Source organism: Oryx dammah, unplaced genomic scaffold (assembly GCF_014754425.2).
Source record: "Oryx dammah isolate SB20612 unplaced genomic scaffold, SCBI_Odam_1.1 HiC_scaffold_21, whole genome shotgun sequence".
NCBI lineage: Eukaryota > Metazoa > Chordata > Mammalia > Artiodactyla > Bovidae > Oryx > Oryx dammah.
The window spans coordinates 66,228,283-66,241,042 of NW_024070205.1; positions in this window are offsets into that span (position 1 = coordinate 66,228,283).

Here is a 12,760-nt window from a genome sequence, read left to right on the forward strand (position 1 = left end):
AATCATAAGATCAGAAGATGTTTGCTTCCTGGCAGGAAAGCTGTGAAGAACGGGATCGTAAAGGAGGTGGAGCAATGAAGAATTGATACTTTCCAACAATGGTGCTGGAGAAGACTCGTGAGTCCCTTGGACAGCAAGGTAATCAAAATCAGTCAATCTTAAGGGAAATCAATGCTGAATACTCATTGAAAGGACTGATGATGAAGTTGAAACTCCAGTATTTGGTCATCTGCTGTAAACAGCTGACTCATTAGAAAAGTCCCTGATGCTGGGGAAGATTGAGAGCAGAAGGAGAAGAGGACGTCAGAGGATGAGATGGTTGGATGGCATCACTGATGCAATGGACATGAACTTGGGCAAACTTCAGGAGATGGTGAGGGACAGAGAGGCCTGGCGTGCTACAGTCCATGGGGTCACAAAGATTCCTACACAACTGAGCCACTGAACAGCAAAAAGAGATAAGAAAATTAAAGGAGGGGAGGGGGATAAAAGATGAAAAATGCCAACTCCAAGTGTAACCTACCTCTGATTTTCCCGAGACTCCTCTGAGCTAGAACTTATGTTCTAACTGTTTACATGAGTAATTGGGATCACCAGGCAAAGAAAGGAAGAGTCCTTTAGGCTAGGAGACTGCATGTGAAAATGTCATGTGGCAGAAGATACCACTTCTCAGAAGTAATATCTTTGTGCTTGGATAAAGAATGATAATTTCATTGTCTAGTTCTGATGTAAGCTTTCAAGAGTCAACCACAGTCAACCACAGTGTATACTCATCATTCCTGTGTGGTATGTAGGTCTACATCAGACAGGTTTTATGACTGCCTTTCCATAACTAACATAAGTAACACAGCTGATGCTCTTTCTGTCTCAGTTCAGCTACTCTGTTGCAGTTCCTCTTGTTTTGTACATCTTAAAGAGGCCTAGGGTTAGACTGGGTGTGAGATCTCTGTGTAATATTCATTAGCCATGTGTCTTAGAAAAATGATTTAGTGTTTCAGAGGCTCATTTTGCTCACCTATGAAATGAAGGAAATAATGTTATTTATTTACACAGCACTGTGAGATTAATATGACAGTGTTGTGTGAGATGATGCATGTGGCACACTTCTGGGATCATAATCAAGCTTTCAGAGATTTGTGACTTTTAATGAAAATAATAATAGGGATAATCCCTTACTGCAATAGAATCACTGTGACATATGGACTTCAGGTGATCTAACTTTCATAAACAACATACATCCTCCGTCACTCTCCCTGAATTACAGAGAGGGACTTGTGAGGTTTTATTGGCTTAGTACACAAAACATAAATCTTTCTGATAGATTATTGCCTGGAATATTATCTCTTTCTTTTGTGGCTGTTTCTTTACTCTAAAATATCTCCATTTCTTCCTGGGATAAAAATTGTCCACTAATGAAAAAATGCTCTCTCATTTAATAGCACCTATGAAAGCAAGGGAAGACTCCTTTAACTGCTTCCTAATTGCTGTGTAGATAACTAAAGGCATTTTTTTTCTTCCAGTTTTCTTTATAACATTTTTTTATAATTAAGACCCATTGTTAATAATAAAGAAACTTACATAACTAACTTTCATATTTATAATGTATTACTGCTGCTGCTGCTGCTGCTAAGTCACATCAGTCGTGTCCGACTCTGTGCAACCCCAGAGACGGCAGCCTACCAGGCTCCCCCGTCCCTGGGATTCTCCAGGCAAGAATACTGGAGTGGGCTGCCATTTCCTTCTCCAATGCATGAAAGTGAAAAGTGAATGATTGAAAATTAAAAACAATGTTCATTTTATAAAATTGGACTATCATTATAGTTTCAAATGTAAGTTACCAAAAACACACAAAAAAACAAAAGCCCCAAAACTTGTGGAATTATTAGTTATTCTTAGGAACAAAATTTGTAATTTTTGTGATCATAGTGATACAGATTTTTACTGTTGAACTTGAATAAGTTAGCCATTTGAAATTTAAAGATACATATAAATAAGCTATCACAAAAAAGTCCCATTATTTCAGTGAGAAATTAACAATGATATATATTATACACTATCATACTATTTCTCAAAAACATTTTTTGCTCTTCATGACATTCAGTTTTAACATTATCCACACACTGAATTCACATCTCTTTCCAGAATAAATGAGATTTTCATTTTAAATGGCTTGGGTATAAATGTAAGGTCAAGTCAGTGTGAAATCAATCTGAAGGAAAGCGGATCTATTACTGGAAAGTGGTGCTTGATATTTCTTATCCTCGATGATGGAACAGGTCTCCCTTGCTAGCTGAGAAATCTCTATCTAGTTACAATAACACCTCTGATTTACTGTTTTTATTTTGAAGATGAACCAGATGTAAAATACACATAATTGGATTTAAATGATTGAAGACATTCTGCTCCTTCTGAGAAAATAACAATCTTAACAAAATAACACCTCTTCTTAAAACTGTGGCAAAAGATTGAACAACACATTAATGCTCTTTCCAATTTTTTGAACACTTGATTATAAAGTAAGAAGACTTAAAAAAAATCACACGTTTGAAAGTATATATCTAAGTATATACTAGTTCCCTTAAAATAGTTCATGTAAGGTGCTATATTATCTTTTCCCATGCTTTAACTTTACTTAAAACAAATATTGAATAAATTTTCACTCTCTTTATTAAAGTATAAGGTTATATTCAGAAGCTGGAAATCTGTCTTTCATGAGAATTGTAATGTTCTGATGCAATCTAAAGACATTTAGAGCTCAAGTTCAATAGATATTGATGGAGTGAATTGAAAAAGGAAGGCTAATAAAGTGAACTAGGAAGCTGGATGGTTCTATTCTTAATAAAAATAATATATGACTATAAAGTAACAATAACAATGTTTTTGCAAGGCTCAATCACATATGAGAAAAAAGTATTGATTGATTTATTACTAGGAATGTAATAAAGCTGTATTAACTCAGTGTGATTACTACCAAAAACATGTTTAAATTGTATTTGGAAATATTCTATAAATATAACCAAATTTTAATCTGAGAGTATATATACTAGAAGTAAATATACTGAGAGTAAAGTTTACAATGGCTTTGCTTTTAAGGTGATAGACTGAGTGTATCTTGAATCTCTCACCTCTGCTTACTTCGGATGATAACCCACAGATGAAAATAAGGAAGACAAATTGTCAGGGTCCAAAATAGACATCTCTAACAGGAAAAAAAAAAAAAAAGCAGTGAACACAAAACTCCAAAAAAACCCTTAAATTCAGTGGTAATCAGAACCTGAGTTAAATTAAAATTTTCTCCAATGCCTAAAATCTGGAGTCTTGGGACTGTGAAAAGCTTTGCAGGACTGGAGGGCAAATATGCACAATCCACAACAGGCTGGGAGGTTGTTTCTCATTCCCAGTTGTGAAACTGGATGCTACAAACCATATACTTCTATTACAGGGGACAAAAATAGAATCACTTGCCAAACCAAAGTTATTGTAACAGTGTGACATTAGTGCCAGAATCGGAAACTAAAATGAGAAACAGAACAGAAAAACTGGAAGCAACAACCTCAACAATGCACTCATATAGTAACTAGATATATCATTAGGGACCACTGCTATTCAGCTGGGAAGTAATGCAATGACCCAGAGAAGTTACTGGAAGAGTAAGCTATCCACATTGAATTATAGTGAAAATGGATTATTACTTCACATTGTACACAATCAGTTACAGAGTTATTAAGGCCTTCAATATAAAAAAATACATAAAAATCTTTTGAAAATAATATACAAATATCTTTATATCACAATATAAGAAAATATTCCTTAAAATAAGAGACAAAAAGCACAAATTATACAGCAACAGGTAAGCAAATTAAACTATATTCTACTAAGAATTTTGTTCTTTAAAATATATCAAAATGTGTTTACTATTAGTATAACATATATGCACATCTTTAATAATACATAAAACCAAAGATTATTTAGTATTCAGAATTGTAATAACCAAGAGTTCTTAAGGAAACAACTAACAGTTCAATAAAATAATTAACAAGAAACAGAAACATGAACAGACATGTCAGACAGATACAACTATGAGCAGCCATAGAGAGATAAAAGGATGCTCAGAATTAGTGGAGATTATGGACATGCTAATTAATTCAAGTAAGATATTTCACATTCATCAGACTAATACAATAGTAAAATGCTAAATGTTGGTAAAATTGTGGAAAAATTTCACTCATAGGAGGTTATAAGCAGTTTGCACAATTAGTTTTTTCTAGTAAAATATTCATCAGTTCAGTTCAGTTTAGTTCAGTTGCTCAGTAGTGTCTGACTCTGTGACCCAAAGGACTGCAGCACGACAGGCTTCCCTGTCCATCACCAACTTCCATAGCTTCCTCAAACTCATGTCCATTGCATTGGTGATGCCATTCAGCCATGTCATCTTCCATCGTCCCCTTCTCCTTCTGCCTTCAGTCTTTCCAGGCATCAGGGTCTTTTCCAATGACTTGCAGCAGGTCACCAAAGTATTGGAGTTTCATTGTTAGCATCCACCCTTCCAATGAATATTCAGGACTGATTTCCTTTAGGATGGACTGGTTAGATCTCCTTGCAGTCCAAGAGACTCTTAAGAGTCTTCTTTAACACCACAGTTCAAAAGCATCAATTCTTTGGCACTTAGCTTTCTTTATAGTTCAACTCTCACATCCATGCATGACTACTGGAAAAACTATGGCTTTGATTAGACAGACCTTTGTTGACAAAGTAATGTCTCTATTTTTTAATATGCTGTCTAGGTTGGTCATAACTTTTCCTTCAAGGAGCAAGCATCTTTTAATTTCAAGGCTGTAGTCACCATTTGCAGGGATTTTGGAGCCCCAAAAATATAGTCTCTCACTGTTTCCATTGTTTCTCCATCTATTTGCCATGAAATGATGGGACCAGATGCCATGATCTTAGTTTCCTGAATGAGTTTTTAGCCAACTTTTTCACTCTCCTCTTTCACTTTCATCCAGAGGCTCTTTAGTTCTTCTTCACTTTCTGCCATAAGGGTGGTGTCATCTGCATATCTGAGGATACTGATATTTCTCCTGGCAATCCTGATTCCAGCTTGTGCTTCATTGAGCCCAGCATTTCTCATCATGTACTCTGCATATAAGTTAATTAAGCAGGGTGATAATATACAGCCTTGACATACTCCTTTCCTGATTTGGAAACAGTCTGTTGTTCCATGTCCATTCAGTTCAGTTCACTTCAGTTCAGTCGCTCAGTCGTGTCCGACTCTGCGACCCCATGAATTGCAGCACGCCAGACCTCCCTGTTCATCACCATCTCCCGGAGTTCACTCAGACTCATGTCTATCGAGTCCGTGATGCCATCCAGCCATCTCATCCTCAGTCGTCCTCTTCTTTTCCTGCCCCAATCTCTCCCACCATCAGAGTCTTTTCCAATGAGTCAACTCTTCGCACGAGGTGGCCAAAGTACTGGAGCTTCAGCTTTAGCATCATTCCTTCCAAAGAAATCCCAGGGCTGATCTCCTTCAGAATGGACTGGTTGGATCTCCTTGCAGTCCAAAGGACTCTCAAGAGTCTTCTCCAACACCACAGTTCAAACGCATCAATTCTTTGGTGCTCAGCCTTCTTCACAGTCCAACTCTCACATCCATACATGATCACAGGAAAAACCATAGCCTTGACTAGACGGACCTTAGTCAGCAAAGTAATGTCTCTGCTTTTGAATATACTATCCATGTCCATTGCCGTACATAAAATGTTTCCCCAATTGCACTACCCAAGGAACCATGATGCACATGCGCACTACAATCTATGAATATGAATGTTTCTCAAATAGCGGTCCACAATAGGAAAAACATGAGACAACCCAAATACTCATAAAAAGCAGAACGGATAGACTGTATTAAGTTAAAAATAGGTTTGGCATATAATGAAAATAAATGAATTAACGTTGCCTTCAGAAAGGTGGCTCAATAGTATCACATTGAAAAGAAGAATGTCACAGAATTCACAACCTATTTCCATCTCTATATATTTTACAACAGGTCAAACGGGAAAATATTTTTTAGGGTCACATAAATATAAGAAGCCTATAAAAGCAAAGGACAGAAACTGAAACCTATAACATAAAATAAAAGCAAAACAGATATTTGTTTATGATTATATCTGTAGGAAGGTGACACTCAAGAGCATACGTGAAGGAAAGTAAAATCTGAGTGAAATGTTAAGAGGTATGGGGATAACAATTCTCTCCCTTGCCAGCTGTATTTCATGATCCATCAGTATGTGGGTTTCAGATCCTATGACACATTTTTGATATCTACAAAATTTTAGCTAATACAATTAATCTTTATATCCCTCCACAAATACTTAGAATACACATGCTTGCTCTGAGCTAAAGCCTAATTGATACTTAGTATAACTAATTTGAGAAAATTATTTAATTCTCTGTGTTCCCTTTTTAATAAGATCATCCACTGGGGGTCATTTGTAGAAACATTACTGGAATACCTAATTCTGAGTTTGTAGAAACACCACACACTAATTAATAGCATACATAAAAATAGGCACATGGGAATTTTATACATTCATTTTAATGTGGTTTGGATAACATAGGTATTTAATTGATTGAAATTTTAAAAGTTCTACTTAATTTTCTCAAAATAAGACAAAGTAGGATGAATGATTGTTTAGCAGATACACCGAAGACCATTTATTAAATAGCAATCTGATACAGAGAGAAATGAGAGAGAGACAGCGTGTGTGTGTGTTAGTCTCTCAGTCGTGCCTGACTCTTTGTGACCCCATGGACTGCAGTCCACCAGCCTCCAATGTCCATGAGATTTTCCAGGCAAGGATACTGGAGTGGGTTGCCATTTCCTTCTCCAGGGGATCTTCCCAACCTAGGGATCGGACCCAGGTCTCCTGCACTACAGGCAAATTCTTTACTGACTGAGCTATAAGGGAAGCCCAAGAAAGAGAGACAGAGAGGATATATAAAGAAGGAAAGAATCAGAAATTCCTTCTTCAGTCTCTAAAGAAAAATAATTGACCACAATTCTACCATTGCCCAGGATAAAATGAAAAGATTTATTTTACTTAACTTTCAGTTTCAGATGATTTCATCTGGACTTTTAAAATTTTAAATTCCTGTAATGAAAACCATTTCTGGTCTCCTTTTCTAAGACAATCTCCCTCCCCTAACACAAATTCAGGCTCAAATTGCTTTCTCATATACTCCTGTTATCTTCAAGAGGTACATGAATTTACATGCAACGTGTATTCTAAACTAGATATGAAGACCTAATTGTGATTATGCAAACAATACATGTGTTATTCCTTCTCTTTATCACTGTGCATATTTTTCAAAATAATTTCATCTAAACAATTGACTGTAACAAATGACAAAACAATCGGGTCCATAAAAACAGAGAAATATAATTTGTAAATTCCTAAAAATTTTAGAAAAATATTAACATCTTTTTTGCTTACCATAAATATTTTTATGGACTGGCAATAGTCCATAAACCAAAGCTATGTATTTATTTGTTTTGGTAAGAATACTTAATGTGAGATCCATTCTATTAACAAAGTTTTAAATGTACAATGGAATACTGTTAACATAATAGGCACATAATATCTTACAGCAAATCTCTAGAACCTACTCATCTTGCAAACTGAAACATTATACTCACTAAACAGCACCTCCCCATTTCCCCCTCTCTCTGGCCCCTGGAATCTAACTTTCTAGTCTGTTTCTGTAAGCTTGACTACTTCAAACATTTCATGTAAGGAGAATCATACAGCTTGTTCTTCTATGACATGGATTCTCTCTCATAGAATAATGTCCCCCCATTTATCCATGTTGTTTTATATATTATCCATTTTGTTTTATATTATTCAGCCTTTTTGCAAGATTGAATGATTCTGTAGTGAAAGCATGTATATCACATTTTCTTTACACATTCATGTCTCAAACATTTTAATTGTCTCTATATCTTAGCATTTCAATAAATTAAATATTACATATATATATGTACATAAAGTTTAAGGGTTAAAAATACAAATGAAATGAATTTGTTTTCTCTTCAAGGCATTTGAAATTAATTCAAATAAACACTGTCAGAGATTGAACCATATGTTAAACATTGGGGTTTTTGTGATACAAATTCACAACATTTATAGTTATTTTTAAGGAATTGCAAAAGGAAGGAAGATGGGGGTCTAAAAATAAGCAAAATTCAAGAGAACTGGCCCTGAAAGCAAGAGAAATTGAAAGTAGGGTAAAAGAATGACCAAGAAGCAAATATACAGAAAAAGGCAAATTAATGCAAATGTAACATAAAGTCTCAGGCTAGCTCCATTTACATTCATTGAAAATATGGCAAAATTGACTTTTGCAATTTGTTTTGATTTCTTAACTTCTGACATCCATCTGATCTTAGAGGAATCTGTGTATTTATTGTGATAACAAAGATGCATAAATATGAGCAAAAGCAACATATTAAGGTGGAAAAATCATAATCAGAGTGAGAGCAAGAATGGGACAAAGAACTTGGGTTATCTGGGACCCAAAGTAATTCCAGCTGTGTGGTTCCCAAAGGATTGAATACATTATTAATCACTCATCTTCAAGTTTACACTTACATTATATGATAAAATGATTTATTTGTGTAAAGTGATTTCTAATTTAATAGTCATAATTATGCATAGGTTTGACATGGTTACATGTTCAGCAGACTGTGTGAAATAAAAAGCTAGTGAAGCTGTCTCATGCTCCCTATATCTTATGAATTGATATTAAAACCAACCAGCTGTTTTCATGAAGACAAGTGGACACTATCAGACGATATTCAAGACTGTAAACAATAGAACCCATCGCAGTTAATCCCAGTAGAAAAATAATTTAGTGGAGACTGTTAGGAAACCCCAAGAATCTTCATGCAAGCCACAAAGTCAACACTGTAGATGTTTACTTGGTGACAGTGGCAACGAGCTAGTACAATTTATACCACTAATGCTGATATTCCAAGTTAAATGTCACCATCACCTCTTTCTCACAAAATAGATTCTGCCTGACATCTGCTCTCTCACATTGCTCATTTCTCAGGTGAAGCTTCACAAGTGTGTATCTGATGCATAGACTTAGGTCACACACCTGCATCCTATTTTCTAAGGAGAAAGGAAAGCAAATTTCCCTTCTACCCAAGCGAAGCAGATTTCTAGTAAAATGGGAAAATTCCCCAAATAAGTGTATTCAAAAGATGTACAGAGAAAAAAAAAAGATATATGATTGATCACTATTGTCTAGTCAGTGACTATTCAATTTTGTGCACACTGCTTTTACACACTTAATCTCCCTCCTCCCAAATAGCGATAAAGCCAACAGTGAAATTCTCACACGCGACAAAACACAATGCTTAAAGTAGTTTGGTATAGCACCTGAAAACATGGAGTCGAAAATGAGATTGTCTTTAAAATATAAGAGATGTGTCTGAATAAATTGCTAACCCGCTGTACATCAGTTTCCTCACTGTAAAATTAAGTGTTAACAATGACCCCTTGTGTGGGTCTCAGGTTAGTTAAGTGGACCATTCTCTGTGGACATCACTTGGAACACATTGCAAAAGTGCTCAGTGTACTCTAGGTCTTCGCATCAACTTCCATACACATAGAGATATAGCCTCAACTCATGACTACAGGGAACACCTTTTTCAAGTGTTGTTAGACATAATGGTGCAAGGTTCCACTCTCAGTTTCATATCCTATGTTGACATTAACTGAAAGCTATGCCAACCACCTGGTCCCCAGACATATATAGTCTCATCATAGGAAAAAGGATGTTTTATACGGCTGATAATTCACCCCAACTTTACAAGGTTTTTAGCACAGCTAGTTTGGTTTCACCGACTTGACGGACATGAGTTTGAGTAAGCTCTGGGAGAGGGTGATGGACAGGGAAGCCTAGTGTGCTGCAGTCCATGGGGTCGCAAAGAGTCAGACACGACTGAGCAACTGAATTGAACTGAACTGAGTTGGGTTTCAGAGTTTAATAAATCATTTAATGATTTTCAAATAACAGTTGCCTTTGGATGAAAGGGTATATGGCACAATCAGTTTGTTTTATCAGCCCCCTAAAGTTGCCTTATGTCTGCTCATAAAAAAATGAAGGCAATAATTAGAAGCAAAATGTTGAGTGATATTGAAAATATATGAACTAAATACTAAAAAGATATTAATGACAGAGTTATGACAGAAATGGAAAGCAAATTAAGAAGAAGTGATCTGTGGTAATTTTAAAAATGATCCTCCTCACTTCTATGTCCTGGGGGTGTGGGAGTGTAGGGGTGTGTGGGGTGTCAGTGTGTGTGTCTGTGTGTGTGCTCAGTCATGTCTGACTTTTTGAAATGCTGCTCTGTGTCAAATAGTTTCTAATTCTCTTCTAGTTCAAATGTTTGATACTGAACAAAATTTGTTAGAAATACAACTAAGGCTATCTCTATTTAGAACAAAGGTAATGTGATACTAAAGAATTGACTACGGGGGAAGGGGAGAAGGGTGGCGGAGTCGCTACTGTTTTTCCTTCTGACCTTCTGAGCCACTTATGGATCTACTGCAAAAGTCTTCTTGTGCCTGACATCAGAATTTTGTGCCAGTCTACCTGTATTTTTGACTTTTTCCTTCCAGGTGTTCTGGTCCTAGGGGAAATACTTGAAGCACCAGTGTGTGTGTTTGTGTGTATATATATTATTTTGTCCCACATATATTTATATATATTTCTTTCTCTATGTGCTGAGAGTTAGAGTTAACAACCCTCTAGTAGCACCGAGTACATTAAGTCCCCAGATCTTAGGGTTTATATATTCTTGTAGTATGGTATAGTGGCTAAACACATGGGGTTTATCATGGGATTGTTTTAAAAATATAACAGGCATTTGTTTAAGGAAGAATGTCAGTGGGGCAGGAGGTGGCACATTGAACATGTGGGCTGCTGACAAGTGTTGAGTATTGTTGGCTACTCTAGGATTATAACCTGATGAATGAATATCAATCTGTGACAGGCATTTTAGCTCACTTGGCCAATTAGTTTTCTACATTTGGGTTTATATTTTCATCAAGGGTGTAGGAGAAAGCCAAGATCTATTCCTGAAGGGAAAAAGTTAATTTCTGGAAGAGAAAGTGCTCCAAAACCTTGGAACCATCCGATCTGATTCTCCTATAGGGGATTTCCACAATCACTATATATCCTGCTGATATCATAGCAGAGTTTTTTTGTTTGTTTGTTTGTTTTTTGCACTGCTAGATACAAGTCATAAGAGCCATCAGGAATATCCTCTTCCACCTTATCTCATACCAGCCAGGGGCTCCTCCTGTCTATCATGTATAATATGCTTTAGTGATAAGAGTACAAGGTAGAGCAAACTTGCTTTATGCTTTGGAGAAGAGAGCTGAAATAGCCCAAACCATGGAGACTTCAGAAAATCTACTCTGTTATTAGAACCCTGCAATTGCATTGGTATTATTATTTTTTCTTATTTAGGAAGTGAGAGTGGCTGCTACTTTTCATTCCCTAGGTCCTAGCAGGATACCTCATCAGTACAGCGGATCAGTATACTGGAATTATAGGTTTTCCTCGTGGCTTAGGTGGTAAAGAATCTTCCTGCAATGCAGGAGACCCGGGTTTGATCCTTGGGTCAGCGAGATCTCCTGGAGAAGGGGATGGCAACCCACTCCAGTATTCCTGCCTCGAGAATTCTATGGACAGAGAAATCTGGTGGGCTATAGTCCATGGGGTCACAAAGAGTCAGACGTCACTGAGCAACTAACACTTTCATGGTGGCTCTCAGTAATGGTGATATGACCAAAGAACTTCTGGTAGCACAGACCTAGGTTTCTACTAATATTTTATTGCAAGAATGCTCAGATGGGTTGCTCTCCCTGCTCTATAAAATGTCACTTATTTGTGACAGAAAAAAAGAAAGAAAAGCAAAATCCAGATCATTGACTGACTCTGGGTCTATGATACTGACTTCAATAAGGGGACCAAACACAGGGAGAGCAATGAAGTCTCCCCATGTAAAGGTTACAATAATGCACCAGTATTCTCCAAAGCAGGCGTGTGCTCTCACAGGACAGGTAAGTGGCAAAGCAAACATGTCATTGATGGTCAATGAGATAATCCCGATTCGCTCAGAAAAATGCAGCCATACTTCACTTTGTGCTGTAGATAATTACTTTTTTTTTTTTTTTTTTTTTTTTACAAATTGAAGGTCTGTGGCAACCCTAGGTGGAGCAAGTCTATTGGCACTCATGTTTCCAATGGCATTTGCTCATTGAGTCTCTGTGTCTCTTTCTGGTAAGCCTTGTAATATTTTAAAGTTTTTCATTATTACTATATTTGCTATGGTGATCTGTGATCAGTGATCTTTGATGTTACTACTGCTGCTTACTAAAGGCTCACCTGAAAGTTAGCATTTCTTAGTAATAAAATATTTTAATTATAAAGTATATAGTTTTTGAGATGCAATACTATTACTCACTTAATAGACTAGGGGTATAATGTAAACATAACTTTTATGAACACTAAGAAACCAAAGAATTTGGGTGACTCAATTTACTGTGATATTTGTGGTCTGGAATTGGACCTATAATATGTCCTATGTATTCCTCTAGTGGAATTTTTTAATATGGTGAAAAATAAAACACTACTAGTTTTCAATGGCTTTTACTACCATAATAAAATAACCTCTACAAGTGAA